The sequence below is a fragment of the Giraffa tippelskirchi genome, chromosome 9, assembly GCF_054371585.1.
Source record: "Giraffa tippelskirchi isolate mGirTip1 chromosome 9, T2T-mGirTip1v1.2.pri, whole genome shotgun sequence".
Lineage (NCBI taxonomy): Eukaryota > Metazoa > Chordata > Mammalia > Artiodactyla > Giraffidae > Giraffa > Giraffa tippelskirchi.
Genome location: NC_137283.1, coordinates 106,440,988 through 106,458,487, shown reverse-complemented (window position 1 = coordinate 106,458,487; position 17,500 = coordinate 106,440,988). Strand labels below are relative to the sequence as shown.

Here is a 17,500-nt window from a genome sequence, read left to right as displayed (position 1 = left end):
AATTTGAAACATTTTGTTGATAGTAGCTTCATAACTGAAGCTGAAAGGAAATCATCTGGGCTGTATCCCAGGTTATCAGAGTAGGAAGACTGTAAGTAGAATAAGAATGCTAGAGTTTGGAACTAGAAAAGTTTGAATATGGAATATTCCAGCATTTATTATGGAATAGGTACTTCCTGGTGGGGTGGGGAGCAGAGTTTAATTCACAGTTCTTTCAACTATAACATAGTTAAAAGCTTTTGATCATTGTGCCATGCAGTACATATCTCATCATTTGGCAAAATTTCAATTCTTCAGTCTCATCTACAATAAGCTAAAAACTGGAATCTTTATTATATTCAGATCTTTCTTAAAATAAGCTTATCAGAATATTGTCCAAAATCTGAGTTAAAAAGGGTTGATCTCAGGGACCTCCCTGGCGGTCCGTTGGTTAAGACTGTTCACTCCCAGTGCAGGGGGCACAGGTTAGCTCTCTAGTCAATGAACCAAGATTCCTGAGTGCCACAGAGCACGGCTCTAAAAAGAAAAGGTTGATCTTAGAAAAGTAAGATGTTAAAGGTGTGTGCAGTCCTACAGTGCCAGATTGTTTTACAGGAACAGGTAACTGAGTTTGGCAAACACCTGGTGTTAACTGATCAGATTCAGGGACATAATCTGCATATGATAAATGTGATACACTATGAAAGAGAAAAGACTTATTGTCCTAGCCAGATAACACCACTTCGCAGCTACCCACCTTCAAACTTTACATTTTCATCTGCCCTTCTCTTTTTGTTATAATGGAAGAAGTGTTAGTCCTTTGAATTCCTATCCACCCATTTCTACCTTTAGAGACTAAAGGAGTTCACTGCAGGCATGTCCATGTTGATCCCCATCAGTTTGTTTTACTTCCCTAGTTTCTTTCCACTTCCGTTTGCTCCTTAGGATTCACTTTGTTAGTCCTTTACAACATGAGAAGTGTCGATTCTTATCCCCAAACTGAAACATCTTCAAACTACTTGTAATCCAGCATTTTCCTGAGTGCTCAAACCAGAAACCTAGGATGAAATTGAGGCAGAGTCATAGAGGTTTGTGATGTAACTCAGATTGGAAGAAAGCTATTGGCAGTGTCAAGAGATGTCCAATATGCTGTTGGAGTAGGACCTGGCAGCCTACTCCAGTATTAGAGTCCCATGGACAGAGGAGCCAGGCGGGCTACAGTCCATGGGGTCACAAAGAGTCAGACACGACTGAGCAACCGACACACACTTGAGCTAGAAGCCCCTCAGATAGGTTGATATTTATAATCAAACATCTAAATTGGATGTATACTCAAAAAAATTTCTCCTTAGGGGGAGGGGTAGGAAAAAAAAAAAATTTCTCCTTGAACCATCACACCCTAGCTTCAGAGTCTTCAATTCTCTGTACACTGAACTATCTGCTACACAGACCTCATTAGGTAAGATTTACAAGTTAATATATACAAATCTAACTACAATTTTTAAGAATGTAGACTCTTGGCCCACAGCCACATCAGGACCAAAGAAAGCTCCCTTATACCACTACCTAAACAATGAAGCATTACTCTAGGTAGTTTAACTACTATCCAAATTTTATCACTATAGTAGGGTTCCCTTCCCCCCATCCCAGCTCTGAAACTAAATTGAATCACTTAATACTTTCATAAGTATAAAGTTTTGAGAGGTTGAACCATGTATTTCTTACTGCCGAGTAGTATTCCACTATGAATGTACCACAATTTGTTTAGCTATTCTGTTAAATGAACACTTGTTGGTTCTCAGTTGTGAGAAAATATTAATAAAGCTGCTATGAACATTTCCTCATACAAGCATTGTTGCTTCTGAGTGTGTAATAGGACCTTGTGTTAATAATCTACATTTCTCTAATGAGTGTGCTCTCGTGTGTCAGCCATTACTGTATTCTTAGAATGGAAATAAGTTTTGTACATTTAAAAATTGGCTCTTTTCATTAATGAGATATGGAACTATATATTTTGGATACAATTTTTTGGTGTAGTATTTTGTAAATATTTTCTCCTAGTCTGTCTTCATTTTTCTAATAGTGTCTGGAGTAGTTCTTAAATTTCAGCAGTCATAATTTATCACCTTGTTAAGTGGATCTTTTCTAATAAATTTGCCTTCCTCCACATTGTTATGGTGACATTGTTTTCTTGTAAAAGCTTTATAATTTTTGGCTTTTACATCTTACGATCCATCTCAATTTTTTCTGTGATACAAGGTAGGGGTCGAGGTTTGTTTTTATCCATATGGTAAATTAATCCAGCACCATTTGTGTTTTTTCCATTGAATTACTTTGGTGCCTTTGACTTTCATGAATTCTGTATTTCTGTGCAAATATTAAAGTAAGTCTGTTGATTTCTACCTTTTAAAGTCCTGACGGGCACTATGATGGATTAGGATTGAGTTGAATCCATCTGTCGTCTTTTTCTCAGGAATGTTTGTTGTAATGTTTTGTGTGATTTTGATTAAGTCATAACTTTAAGGTTTTTTGATGCTAAAAATCTATCAATGGAATTGTTTTTTTTTCCAACTGATAACTTACAGATAACAATTAAATTTTTTTCTCTTGTATCATGAGACTGCTAATAAATAAGCTCACTGTTTTTTTTTAATTAATGTATTTTTTTATTGAAGGATAATTGCTTTACAGAATTTTGCTGTTTTCTGTCAAACCTCAACATGAATCAGCCATAGGTATACATATATCCCATCCCTTTTGAAGCTCCCTGCCACCTCCCTCCCCATCCCACCCCTCCAGGTTGATACAGAGCCCCTGTTTGAGTTTCGTGAGCCACACGGCAAATTTCCGTGGGCTATCTATTTTACATATGGTAATTTAAGTTCCATGTTACTCTTTCCATACATCTCACCCTCTTCTCCTTTCTCCCCATGTCCATAAGTCTACTCTCCATGTTGCTCACTGGATTTGACAGATTTTTATTTTCTTACCTGTTTACCTGTTAGGACCTCTAATATATGTTGAGTATAAATGGTTAAGAGCAGCTTGTGACTAATGTAAGGTTGGGAAGACACCTAGGAAGTGAAATTCAAGGAGGACTGTCAGATGAGGGTGGTGTAAGTGGGCATCTGGGAGTAAGTGCATCCTTGTATTTTGCTCCCTAGGGGTTTTCCTCACCTCAGCCTTTGCGTGTGCATGCTAAGTTGCTCAGTTGTGTCCAACTCTGTGACCCCATGGACTGTAGCCCACCAGCCTCCTCTGCCTTGAGATTCTCCAGGCAAGAATACTGGAGTGGGTTGCCATGCCCTTTTCCAGGGGATCTCCCCAACCCAGGAATCACCCACATCTCTTACGTCTCCTGCATTGGTAGGTGAGTTTTGTACCATTAAGGCTTGTGCATCCCAATTTTAAGAAGAAAAGAGTAGTCCATCAAGAACGCTGTTGGTTTTATGTAGATGCCTAGATGGATACCTTTTATACATAATACTTCTGTTTATACTTTGCTCTGTTTTTCCATGAATGGGTACTGTATTTTGGCAGACACCCCTCCCCAACATTTTGCATCCACTGAAATGACCATACGGTTTGTCTCCTTTATTCTGTTAACATACTATTCCTGTCCTTGGGGAGGATTTAGTTAATGGAACCTTATGACTAAAACAGGTTCCCCAAACTGTCAAAGTATCTTGCCCAAGGTTGCACAAGGAGAAATGATGAGTTCAGATTCAAAACTCTGGCTCATTTTCTTAATCACTAAGCAATCCCTCAGCTAAACCTTTCCCAAATAAGTCTCCCTTTGAATAACTACTCAAAACTTGGGAATTCAGTTATTTCACCTCCTTTATTTACAAAAACAAGAATTAGTTTCATTGGCGTAGGGAATGAATAGGTACAAACTATTAGGTGTAAAATAAGCTATAAGGATATATTGTACAAAGAATATAGCCAGTATTTTATAACTATAAAGGAGTATAACCTTTAAAAATTGTGAATCACTACATTGTACACCTATAATTACATAATATTGTATGTCAACTATACTAATAAAGATTTTATTCCACAAAAAAGTAGTAAGGGAGGTTGAAGTGAAGTCTGGAAGTTAGCTGCCTTCATTAACCCTGTGATGTCCTTCACCGTGGTGCTCCACACATGCTCATGGGATCTCCTACTCATTTTCCCCAACTTAGCCCTCATCATTTTGCAGGGATTAAAAGCCTGGAAAATAAGGAGAAATAAGGAAACTTAATGCAGCCATGAAATTAAAGGACGTTTGCTCCTTGGAAGAAAAGCTATGACAAACCTAGACAGCATGTTAAAAAGCAGAGACATTACTTTGCCAACAAAGGTCCATCTAGCCAAAGCTATGGTTTTTCCAGCAGTCATGTATGGATGTGAGAGTTGGGCTATAAAGAACGCTGAGCGCCGAAGAATTCATGTTTTTGAACTGTGGTGTTGGAGAAGAGAGTCCCTTGGGCTGCAAGGAGATCCAACCAATCCATCCTAAAGGAAATCAGTCCTGAATATTTATTGGAAGGACTGATGCTGAAGCTGAAACTCCAATACTTTGGCCACCTGATGAGAAGAACCAACTCATTTGAAAAGACCCTGATGCTGGGAAGGATTGAAGGCAGGAGGAGAAGGGGACAACAGAGGACAAGATAGTTGGAAGGCATCACCGACTCAATGAACATGAGTTTGAGCAAGCTCCAGGAGATGGTGAAAGACAGAGAAGCCTGGTGTGGGGTCGCAAAGAGTTGGACACGACTGAGCGACTGAACGTAACAAATGCAGGTGAAGTTTTAATGGAAATAGATACCAATTCAATGATGGTAGCCTGGAAAATAGTTCTTAGGATAATATGGCAGTGCATTTTGAACTTGAGAAAATATGTAGATAGATAGCCATATACAAAGTCATTTGTAGAAACAACTTAGATGTTAAAAATTAGGGTCCTGGTTAATCTGCTCATACTGTCAATGCAATTACATTAAAATTCTAAAGAAAATGTGTTCATTATACTAACTAGGTAAAACTGCATGAATGTTTAGTCAGCTACAAATCCTGGATATGAATTAAAATTCAGTACACCGTGCTAGATGCTGAGTACATAAAAATAAGTAAGACATAATCGGGCTTCCCAGGTGGCACTAGTGGTAAAGAACCCATCTGCCAATGCAGGTAGACTTAAGAGATGAGGGTTTGATCCCTGGGTGGGGAAGATCCCCTGGAGGAGGGACAGCAACCCATTCCAGTATTCTTGCCTGGAGAAGCCTATGGACAAAGGAGCCTGGCAGTCTTCAGTCTACAGGGTCGCACAGAGTCAAACACGACTGAAGCAACTTAGCAGGCACACATGCAAGACATAATCACTGGCCTTCCTGGGATCTCATTCTAGTAAAGGAAGTAGACATATAAATAGTGATTTGAGAGTGACATGTGCTGCAAAAGCCTCTTACCTGGGGGTGGGGACAGGTAGGAAAGATTCAGTGAAAGAGGTCATCTTTGAGCTAATAGCTGTGGGGATATACTAAATAACAAAAGAATGTAGTATTCTAAGCAGATATTTTTTCAAATAGATCAAGGTGAATTGCTTGCTCCAGAAATAGAATCTCCATTTAGGTGAAGGACTGCATAGGGAGAGAAGTGGGGAAAGTGATTAAGATGCTGGAAAGATTGCCAGTGGATACTTTGGTGCTAAATTTGGATTTCATTTCCCCCTTAGCTCCCCCCTCCACCCAGTACTAGCTACTGGCAGATCATAGCTGACTCTTCAGAAATTGTTCTCAGCTAAAGATTTCTGTATAATGAGGAAAATTCCTGTATAATTTCCTGAAGAAACTTGACTAGGGAGCAACAAAGAATCCTGGAGGGAGCTTCAAGATGGACTGCAGATATCCATTTTCACGGGGGGCTAAAGACTGGATGTCAAGAGATGGGTTAGACTCTTGTAAGAGGAAAGGTAAGAAATGTTACAACTAATGCAGTAAAATTAGTAAAACAAAATATATAAACATGAGACTAAAGAGGTAAAAAGAAGGCAATCTAGTCTTCTGGCTTGCTTCTGCTGACAACTCAGGAAAGGGAGAAGGACTGGGGTAGGAGATAACAGGGTTGCTTTTGGATATGTTGAATTTAATTGAGCCAAAAGGTAGATAAAAGAACCCAAATTTGCTTTGCTGGGACTGTGAGATTACAAGCACTTTCATAAAGAACAACCTTTTATGCAAACTTCTTCAATTTATTTACTTCTAATTTGAAAGAATTGCTTAACACCGGTAGAACAAACCTGTGAGCCTGCAGGAGACCGGTTAAATAATCATTCATTGAGAGACTTCCCTAGGGGTCCAGTGGTTAAGAATCCACTTGCCAATGCAGGGAACATGGGTTCGATCCTTGGTCTGGCAAGATCCCATGTGCCACGGGGCAAGTAAGCCCGTGTGACACAACTACTGAAGCCCGTCACCTACAACTAGGGAGTAGCCCCCACCTGCCACAGCTGGAGAAAGCCTGCACACGGCAATAAAGACCCAGCACAACACAATAATAATAAATAAAAATTTTAAAAATAATTGTACATTGAAACATGTTGATGCTGTCAAAACCCACAGGTCTCTATTGGCATGATAACACTTTTGTAACATGTTTAGCAAGAAACGCAAGTTATAAAACTAGAGTACATAGAGTATCTACTAGAAAAGTTCGTGCTGTTGCTCACTGCTTCCCTGGAGCCACCTATCATAGTCTATACCACAGGACAGTGGTGTGAATTTAGAAGATAGCTGCCTTTGGGCAGACACAGGCCTGTGGAGACATGCTGGGCTGAGCCTACTACATTTCAGACCAGATGCAGAAATAGAATGGAGGCCAAGTTTCCAATAAGACCAGACAGGTTCAGAGGCCAGTGGAATTCACACAAACAGACAAGGCTGGACTAACGCAGGACCCACCACATCTTTTTCTGTTGGTATCTGGGCTAAAGGGTCATCTAGAATAGTGTTTGTTAAATTTTTGACATGAAGGACCAGTCTTTATTTCCAATCTGTTATGGATGCATGGCTGTGTAAACTGCTGTAAGTCAATTACTATGAAAATGATTTTTTAAAAAGCCTGATTCAAAAAACTTAATTCAGCTGACAAAATTACCAAATATTATACAAAAACTCTTAAAACGCTTGCCCTCAGTTTCTGTCCTTATCTGGTTGCAAAGCAGTAACAGTTTGGAACTGATATGAGTCAGCAGACACTTTGTAGGGCTGATAGCGCTCTGTACTTTTTTTTTTTTTGGCTGTGCTGGGTCTTCATTGCAGTGCGCAGGCTTCTCATTGCAGTGGCTTCTCTTGTTGTGGAGCACAGGCTCTAAAGTATGCAGGCTTCAGTAGCTGCCACATGTGGGCTCAGCAGTTGCAGTTCCTGGGCTCTAGAGCACCAGCTTAATAGTTGTGGCTGTTCTGGGCATGTGGGATCTTCCTGGACCAGAGATCGAACCCATGTCTCCTGCATTGGCAAGCAGATTCTTTACCGCTGAGCCACCAGGGAAGCCTCTCTACGTACTTTAGAATGTAGAAGCTGGGGATCAGGGGAGGGGAGACATGATATGAGGATCATTTCCCTGTATTTGTGCAAGTCATGCCACTCTGATAAAGAAAACAGGGATCCAAATGCATTTCAGGCAGATGCTACCCTGCAACACAGCTCACTCGTTCACGAGGTTGTTTCGTTCAAAGAACATTCAAGTGCTGTTACTACCTGTCCTGAGGAGATGAACTCTAATGCTTAAGCAGAATAATTCTCAGTAACTTTCTGAATATTTTATATTTATTAGGCATTTATAAAACATTATTAAAATATGTATAAACAGGTATAACAACACTCACTTCCTAGAACAAAAAGCTCTTACAGCTGAAAAGTAGATCATCCCATTTCAAATAATTATCTTTGTAGAACCTAATTAAAGTGGTTGCTTCACAATGTAACCTTTCTTGCACCTGAAAATTATGACCAATGAGTCACCAATCTAGTAGCTAACTGTTCCATGTCCTGGAAGGAAATTTGATCGGATTCTTTCTTATTAAATCATCAGGTCTTAACATTGGGGATTCTCCTTTTAAAAACACTACATTGTCACTCAATGACACTGTATTTGTGACACACTGCTTGTGGTCATACGACAAAACACTATCAAGTGTCAGAGTAGATAAAAGGAAACCTCCTTCATCTGTGTCCAAAAGAATGAGACAGTGGGACTGAGACCTTCTTTTAAGTGTGTGAATTATCTGAATGGTATTTCAAAAATATCTTTAGCTGTGTGGTATAGCCTGAAGGTTCCACTACGTTTTGTCTGCCTCAAAACATCTCCCCTTCTGGCTGCCCTGGAACCGTCGTCCAGCAGTTGTCACTATTAGTATCCAACTCTTAAGTCAGCATTTTCACCTAGGCTCCCACTGAAATCAATCCACAAATATTTACTGAACAGAAGCGTAAGACATAGTAACAGGGAAATGAAAAAAATATAAAACCCTCTGCTCAAAATCTTCCAATAGTTGCCCATTTCACTCAGTTTCACTTCTTCATCTCTAACCTCATCTGCTTTCCCCTGGCACGCTCCACTCCACAGATCCTGGCTCCCTGTGGCTCCAAGAACACACCAGGCCTGATTCTGTCTCAGGACCTACACACTGTGCCCTAGAACGCTCTTCCTTTAGTAACCTACATAGCTCACTCTCACCACCCGAAGTCAATAAGACCTACTGTGAACATCCTATCTGAAGATTGCAAACAGACCCCAAAGCAATCCTAATATCACTTAGTCTTTATAAATAGGTTTTTTTCCCATTGCTACTGCTACTGCTACGTCGCTTCAGTCATGTCCGACTCTGTGCAACCCCATAGACAGCAGCCCACCAGGCTCTGCCGTCCCTGGGATTCTCCAGGCAAGAATACTGGAGTGGGTTGCCATTTCCTTCTCCGGTGCATGAAAGGGAAAAGTGAAAGTGAAGTCACTCAGTCATGTCCTACTCTTAGCGACCCCATAGACTGTAGCCTACCAGGCTCCTCCGTCCATGGGATTTTCCAGGCAAGAGTACTGGAGTGGGGTGCCATTGCCTTCTCCTTTTTCCCATTAGATGCTAAGTAATTTATCATGCTATTATTTATTGTCCAGCTGCTCCTACTAGGATGTGAACTTTGACGGCAGAGATTTTTATCTGTTTTGTTACTTCTCAAGTGTGGAGGCCACCTTCCAAGATGGCCCTCAGTTATATTCTCACATTGATAGGCCTGGTTTTAAGCAGCAAATATGACATTGCAGAAATTATAGAGTATCACTTCCAAAGAAAGATCATAAAAACATCTTGGAAATAAACTCTGTAGACTCAGTCAAACTTTAGATGACTGCAGTCCTGGTCAACAACATCTTTTCTGCACCCTCATGACTCCGTGACCCAGAAGAAATTAAGCTGCTCCCCGATTCCAGACTTACAAAAGTTGTTTTAAGCTTCTAAATTTTGGGCTATTTAACAAAGTAACACCTAATGTACCAAGTACCTAGAACTACATATGTGGCACATTGTAGGCATTTAATAAATATTAGAGGAGGGAAGCAACAAAACTGCCAGAAATAATCCAACTTTCATCAATAATAGCAAGGATTACTGTCACTTAGCAGAAAGTGACGTAGGCTTTGAGGCAAGCAGATAAGCAGTAAGTAAATTTCAGGAACAGAATCTGAGTTTGAGATGGGGCATGAGGTACTGTTTGGTGAGAGGAATGTTATTCTTCCCCCAAATTCCCTCCCATCTTTTATTGCCAATCATGTCTTATACCTAAGAGTTCATTCATTTTGAGCATTAATAAAGTTAATTTTAAAAGTTAATTAAAGTTAATTAATAAAGTCAGAGTTACCTTCTTTGCCACTTTGCCTGTGTAAATTATAAATAAAATATGGTAGGACTTTCCTGGTGGCTAAGACTCTGCTTCCAATGCAGGAGGCCCAGGTTTGATCCCTGTTGGGGAACTAGATCCCACATGCCACAACTGAGGACCAGCCAATCAAATAAATAAATATTTTATTTTATTTTATTTATTTTTTTAAAATAAATTTATTTATTTTAGTTGGGGGCTAATTTACAATATTGTATAAATAGTTTAAATAAATAAAATATGGTATTATAAGCATATAACATTATTTCTTAAGAAGTTAGAGATAAATGTATGCTTCTAGCCAAGATAGAATCTAGTAGCTAACTGTTTCATGCCCTGGAAGGAAATTTGATCAGATTCTTTCTTATTAAATTATCAGGTCTTAACACTGTGGATTCTCCTTTCAAAAACACTACAAGGGGTCTAATTGCTTCTAAGTAACTGTATCTCAGAACAAAGCTCAAAAGATGCTGTCATCTAGTACAACATTACCAGGCATGCAAAGAAGAAAGAAAATACAACCATACTGAGGAGAAAAATCTATCAAAATGAACCCAGAAGTAATTCACATGACCGAATTTGGAAGACATAGCAATAGAAACTATCCAAAATGAAACAAAAACAAAAAAGACTAGGAAAAAAAGAGATAGCATCAGTGATCCATAGGACAACTTTCAAGAGGTCAAATGTACATGTATTTGGAGTTCCTGAAGGGCAAAGATATTTGAAGGGAGACGGGCTGTAAGTAAAATCTCATAGTTCCAAGAATTTTAATAATCCCAAACACAGGAAACATGAAGAAACAACAAATTGCATGGAATCAGTGATTTTTAAAAAAGGATCTTAAAAACAGCCAAGGGGGAAAAAAAGATATACATGGCCTACAGAGGAATAAAGATACAGATAGGAGCAGATATGTTGTCAGTGCAAGCTGGAAGACGGTGGAGCAACGTTTCCAAAAGATGGAAAGGAAAAATTCTAAACCAAGAATTCTCCACACAGAGAAAATATCTTTCAAAAACCAAATAAAATAAAGACCTTTTCCAGACATACAGCATTATTAATCATTAGGGAAATGCAAACTAAAAATCACAATGAGTTATCAGTTGCTGCTGTGGTGCAGTTGGTAAGTCGTGTCTGACTCTTTGTGACCCCATGGACTGCAGCATGCCAGGCTTCCCTGTCCTTCACTATCTCTCAGAATTTGCTCAAACTCATGTCCACTGAGTTGGTGATGCCATCAGTACACACCCATAAGAATGGCCTCAATTTAAAAGGCTAAAATTCACCCAAATGTCCATAAACTGATGAGTGGGTTTGTAGCATAACCATACAATGGAATAAACAGGAATGAAGTACAGATACATGCTGCAACATGAATGTCCCTTGAAAACACTATAATATGTGTAAGATGCCCATCATGAAAGTCCACATATTGTACGATTCCATTTACGTAAAATGTCCAGAATAGGCAAATCCACAGAGACATAAAGTAGATTACCTGTTGCATAGGACTGGTGTTGAGGGTTGGGAAGAGTATTCATTGAAAGGACTGATGTTGAAGCTGAAACTCCAATACTTTGGCCACCTGACGCGAAGCACTGACTCATTTGAAAAAACTCTGATGCTGGGAAAGATTGAAGGTGGGAGGAGAAGGGGACGACAGAGGATGAGATGGTTGGATGGCATCACCGACTCAATGGACTTGAGTTTGAGTAAACTCCGGGAGTTGGTGATGGACAGGGAGGCCTGGCGTGCTGTGATTCATGGGGCTGCAAAGAGTCGGACATGACTGAGCGACTGAACTGAACTGAACTACTAGGGAAGCCCAATCTAATCATGGCTTCACCAAATTAGGCCATCCTACTTCTGTGAAAGACTAAAGGGTTTCATGATCCAAACTGTTTGGAACTGAGTAGATCAATTCAGATTTAAAGCCTAGTGCTGTCATGTCAGGGTTAGTTCTACAAGAAAGCACAAACCCCCTGAAGCCTATGGGTGGAGGCTAGCCACCAGTAGAACCTGTTTCAACAGTGTGTTTATTGTATCAAGTGAAACTGCCTCAGGCGGTTTTTAAAAACTTATCAAGAGAATTTTGATAGCTGAGAAGTTTTTTTGCACATTAGCCAAAGGCCCAAATATTTCAGTTCCCTTATTTTCACCAACACCAATGTTTTTGCTGGTTCACCTGCACCCAGTGTGCACACACACACTTTTTCTTTGAATGCTAAGTTTGGTAAAGTTACAACTTGGAGAAAGAACAATAGTATAGAAAACATGTTTAAAATTTGTGTGACCTTTGTGTATAAAACCTCTCTTCCTAGGTTTCTGCTTACTATTTTTTAAAACTCAGTTTTTAAACTAATACTTGTATATGCATAATATATTCACTATCTGAATCATAAAAATGAAAATGATACAAAAGTATAGAGTGAAAAGCCACCCTAACTTCTTCTATTCCCCACCTGCACAATTCCCCTCCCCAGGAGCATCCAGTTTTGCTAGTTCTTCCTATGAAATGCCAGAAAGTATACGCATACACGGGCAAATACACACACACACACACACACACACGCACATATATGTCTTAGTACACAGTCTTATTCCAGTTTTTAAAAAATAATCGCAACTTTTGAGTCAATAACACGTGATGTGTTGTACAAATCCAGCAGGTACAACACTACCTTTCTCTTCTACTCATGCCCCTGCTTCCATTTTGTTCCTCTCCTGAACAACCAGTGTCATCAGTTCAGTTCATTGTGTTCCTTCTAGACTTAGTCTATACATATATAGCTGTTATATATATATATATATATTTTTTTTTTTTACTAATAATACAGTCTTGCTTCATAAATGCAGGGACTTCAAGTATTTGAGTCATTCTTCCCACACCAGCATGTAAAAGTTTATGGCACATAGTGAGTGCTCAAGAAATATTTTTCAATTGAAATCATATAGATAGACAGAAACATCTTTACTGTCCTAATCGCTCTCTTCTGCATATTCAAATATATCCACTAAGTCTGATTAGATCTCTCTTTTAAAAACAATTTTAACTTTATTTTTTTGGTCACACCGCACAGCATGTGGGTTCTTAGTTTCCTAACCAGAGATGGAACCTACATACCCTACATTGGAAGTGCTGAGTCTTAACCACTAGATCGGCAGGCAAGTTCCACTGATTGATTCTCCAATGGGAATTTTTCTCAGGTTCATCCCTTTCTCACTTTTTCTGTGATCACAGTCCACGCTCAGAGTCTAGTCACTATATGCCTCAGACTATTACAACCTCCTTAGGAATCTCCAAGCTCTCTGTCAAGTATGTAAAGAGCTCTATGGAAAGAGAGGCCACATCACATAGTGGATGGGAACACCACTTTTAGAGTTAGACAGCCCAAGTTCATATTCTAAATCTGCTATTCAGAAGCACTTTCACAGATCTTTGCCTCAGTTTCCTTGCCTGTACAATAGAAATGTTAGTGTCTCCTTCATAGGGATGCTGTAAGATATAATGGGAAAATATATAAAGTGCTTACATATATGCATCTGGCATATAGTAAGCATTCAATAAATGTTAGTTATTATTAGTATTATAGCACAATTCACCTTCCTCAAGCACTGTTTTGAATACATCATAAATCTGTATGCAGCTGTCCACTATTTACACGGAGCCTCCCGGCCCCTTTTCAGTTGACCTCTTCCTCCTCCTGCTACCAGCCTCTTAACCTGCTGTGGAGTGGGAAAGCCACTCCAGTGACTGGTCAGCTAAATATACTACACAGACGTCATCCCACTTACCTGATAGCTTCACATAGCACCATCCCTCCTTCCTGAGACCTGTTCTCATGTCGCCTTTCCTTCCCTTCCTTCCATCCTTCCTTCCTGCCTCCCTTCCTTCCTCTCGCCTCTTCCTGCCTCTCTCCTTCCATCAGACCTTCTTCTTATTTTGGCTGTGTTGGGTCATCGTTGTGGTGCATAGGCTCTCTAGATGTGGCATGGGGGCTCAGTTGCCCAGCAATATGTGGGATCTTAATTCCCTAACCAGGGATCAAACTTGCGTCCCCCCATTGGAAGGTGGATTCAGGGAAGTCCCCGTCAGGCATTCTTTGACTACTTTTGGCTCTGAGTATAGGGATAGAATTGTTTATATATGATACATTACATTTGCATTTATATATTATACATTCTTACATATTTTCAATTGTGTGTATCCAGAGTACCCTATTAGATAATAACACCCTGCAGTGTCTATAATGTCTATTCTTTCATTATCCTTTGTACAGTATGTTCAAAATTAACTCATGGAAATATATTTTGACTTTCATTTTTTTTAAACATTTGATCTTCCTTCAAATCCCTTGAATTCCAGAAAAACTAAGACAATAAGATCTAGAGAAGGCTACTGTTGGGTGCAAGCTGAGCCAGGCTGCAGAGGTCTGGAAGGAAGGCCTGTATGGAGTAACACAGAAGCAAAGTTTTCACTCTCAAAGCACTGGCCTCCTAGAAAACATGTAAGTGAAGTATTTGGAGTTTGCTATAAGAAACTGATCTGAACCTTTAAGAGTAAACCACTTATTATTGATCATTATGTTTACCAAGATCATCATCAAATGTTTATTTAGTACCTATACTGTGAAGGCACCAAACCTACAGGATACAAAGAAACACTGAACTCTTCTTCCCTATGATAAACTGAAAATTTAATGTGATAGAGACCCAATATGTTCGGCCACCTGAGAGGGACAAAAAAATAAGAAGCTTGGGACTTCCCTGGTGGTGCAGTGGGTAAGAACCTGCCTGCCAATGCAGGGGGCATGGGTTTGCTCCCTGATCTGGAAAGGTTCCACATGCCACAGAGCAACTGAGCCCATGGGACATGGCTCCTGAGCCTGTGCTCTAGAGCCCTTGAGCCGCAACTACTGAGCCTGTGTGCCACAACTACTGAGCTCACATGCTGCAACTCATGAAGCCCATATGCCTAAAGCCTGTGCTGTGCAACAAGAGAAGCCAGTGCAATGAGAAGCCCGTGCACCACAGCAAAGAGTAGTTCCCACTCGTCACAACTAGAGAAAGCCTGAGAAGAGCAATGAAGACCCAGTGTAGTCAAAAATAAAGATAAATAAAATTATATATAAATAAAAGAAGCCATCATCAAAGGCTGTAACAACCAATTAGTGCTTCATGGAGAAGGCTGAACCTGATCTGACTCTGAAGAAAGGGTCAAATGTTTCATGAACATAAGAAAAAGCAAATATTTTAGGTGGTAGATACCATATGAATATTCTTTAATGTGAACTGCCATTTAAGAGTTCAGTTTCATTATTATTTCTTAGACAAAGAGATCATTCCAATGGCATTTACTGAGTAGCTACTATCTGCAAAGCACTCGGCAAGGTAGAATGGGAAACAGAGTTGCATGAGGTGTGACCCCTGCCCTGTGAGAGGTTACAATATAATGGATGGCACCAACATAGAAACACTGGGCGAACAGCTTGCAGAACAGAGGAAGCTCAGAAAGCTGGAACTCCACACTGAAGCAAAAAGCTCCCAACTGCCACACTGCTGGACAGTCCATTTCCAGAACATAGTAAACCTCTGTAAGGGCAAACTCTGGCAAAAATGCTCTATTGTGGCTGACATCAGGTGAGTAACAGAGTGGTACAGAGCTACAGAAGCCCACGCATTTGCATCACTGAATGGTGATACTACGTATTTTTCTATCTTATCATTATTTTCATAGGAACTGATTTTTGTCCCCTTGTCTCAGTCAGGAGACCTTTCTATTCCTGAAAAAGCATTAAGCAAGCTGTGTGGAAAGGATCTTAGTATTATCTGATGCATTTTTCTCATTTTATAAATGAGATATCTGATGTCTGTTACAGAACTTGCTTAAAGGTCATGGCTTTTACTCTCATTCATTTCTTTAATGATAATTGCACTTATAGTCAAGTTTTGTTATAACTTGCCATTTTTAGACATTTCTTAAACTCACTGTCTCATGACTAATCCAGGATGTGACACTGGTGACAGAAAGTTAGACTAATATAATTAAGTGCTCTAGGAAGTTTTGCTTGCCCATGCCCATATCCCCATTAGTGGTGTGCCACTTTCTTTCCATGACAGTTAAAAAAGAACTTTTGTTATTTCTCCAAAGTAACACGAGAGTAATACATAAGAAACTTAAAACTATGTTTTATTAGTACATATTTTTCCCAACTTCAACTTTATACAACACCCCAAAAAAGAAAAAAGAGTGGATATATATATGTATAACGGATTCACTTTGCTATACACGTGAATCTAACACAACTTTGCAAATTGACTATACTCCAATAAAAATTTTTTTAAATAAATAAATGAATTTGGTCATATATTTTTGAATAGAAATATATGTGTTCATATATATGTATTAATTTTCTACAATGTGTACTGTTTTTTGCTTGACACCGAAGGACACAATAATAAGTAACGCATAGTCCTCTACTATCCAATTGCTTTTCAGATACTGGGCAGTGTTTCATGGAACACAAGTTCATGAGAGATAAATAGATGCTGTTAATTTTAAGCATAATGTGAGTAAAATATTATCTAAAGTTATCAGATATTTATGAAAAGCCATCGGTGATGCCCATTTGTGTACTCAATCTACTAGACTTCCATATAGAAAATTATGCGATGAATCATTAGAGGAGTTCTGTGTCACTGAAGCAAGCACCTCTCTCCTTAAAATAAAATAAAATTAAAAACTTCTCCCTGCAAAAAAGCAGGTGTATGAATTAACACCTGAGAAAATAAATATAAACTAAAAAACAAAACATGGGAGAATCCAGTCAAGATGATACTTAGCAGTGCCCGTTGCTTACAGTCAACATGTCATTTTAAACAAAGAATGAGGTGAAATAAAATAAGAGGAAGATCCCAATAACAACTACTTAGTCATGTTCTTTTTTTAAAACATTGGAAAATTTTTGTTTAATGTTGGAAGCTCTTATCCTTAACTAGTTGCTAGCCTGTATCACTCAAAGTACAAAAAGAAACATAATCTTTGTAGAAAAATCACAGCCTCATAAATCATAGTGCAGACTAATCAAATTGCATCAACTTTTAAACTTATTTCCACATTCATGAATATGTAAAACAGTATCACGTAGCAAGGGAGCTTGATAAATATTCACTGACACTACATTTCTACAAAAGGCAGTAAGTTTACCTGGGATTTTTCTTTTTTAGCAGGAATCTTTGGACTATCAGCACAATAAAAATAAAGTGCATTTTACTTGTGTTCATATTATATTTTTCTTCAGACCTTAATTAAACAAAGACACATTGGCACTGAAAAGATGGCAGTACCCTCACAATGTCTGATGCTACTAAAACAGTAGATCATGTTCTATTCATCTGGTAAGTGGCCAGTTTCACATCAGGGAACAGAGAAGGATAAGGTTATAATTAAGGTTTAGACACATTTCACAAGTTTGTCCTCTTAAACATAAGAAACAATTATGTCTAAAGGTTTTGCTTAAAACCAAGAATAAGGGTCTAATTGTTGCCAACAATTTGTTGCTACAAAACCCTCTTTTTATAGGGATGAGTTGGGCTTACA

At 39.0% G+C, this 17,500-nt stretch overlaps 1 protein-coding gene and 1 long non-coding RNA gene across 2 annotated transcripts in view; one reads left to right on the top strand and one right to left on the bottom strand.

The window, feature by feature from the left end:
- CDK19 (cyclin dependent kinase 19) overlaps positions 1 to 1,018 on the bottom strand; it is a 226,365-nt gene extending 225,347 nt beyond the window's left edge. The window contains exon 1 of the mRNA XM_081530590.1: positions 737 to 1,018. The gene's annotated coding sequence lies outside the window, so the exon portion shown is untranslated. The remainder of the gene's footprint in view (positions 1 to 736) is intronic.
- A 3,664-nt stretch (positions 1,019 to 4,682) lies between these two features.
- On the top strand, positions 4,683 to 17,188 carry LOC145521734 (uncharacterized). The gene is made up of 5 exons (XR_014065644.1): positions 4,683 to 4,770; positions 5,702 to 5,938; positions 14,267 to 14,408; positions 16,400 to 16,469; positions 17,131 to 17,188. It is a non-coding gene; the product is annotated as an uncharacterized LOC145521734 (long non-coding RNA).
- The last annotated feature ends 312 nt before the right edge of the window (positions 17,189 to 17,500 follow it).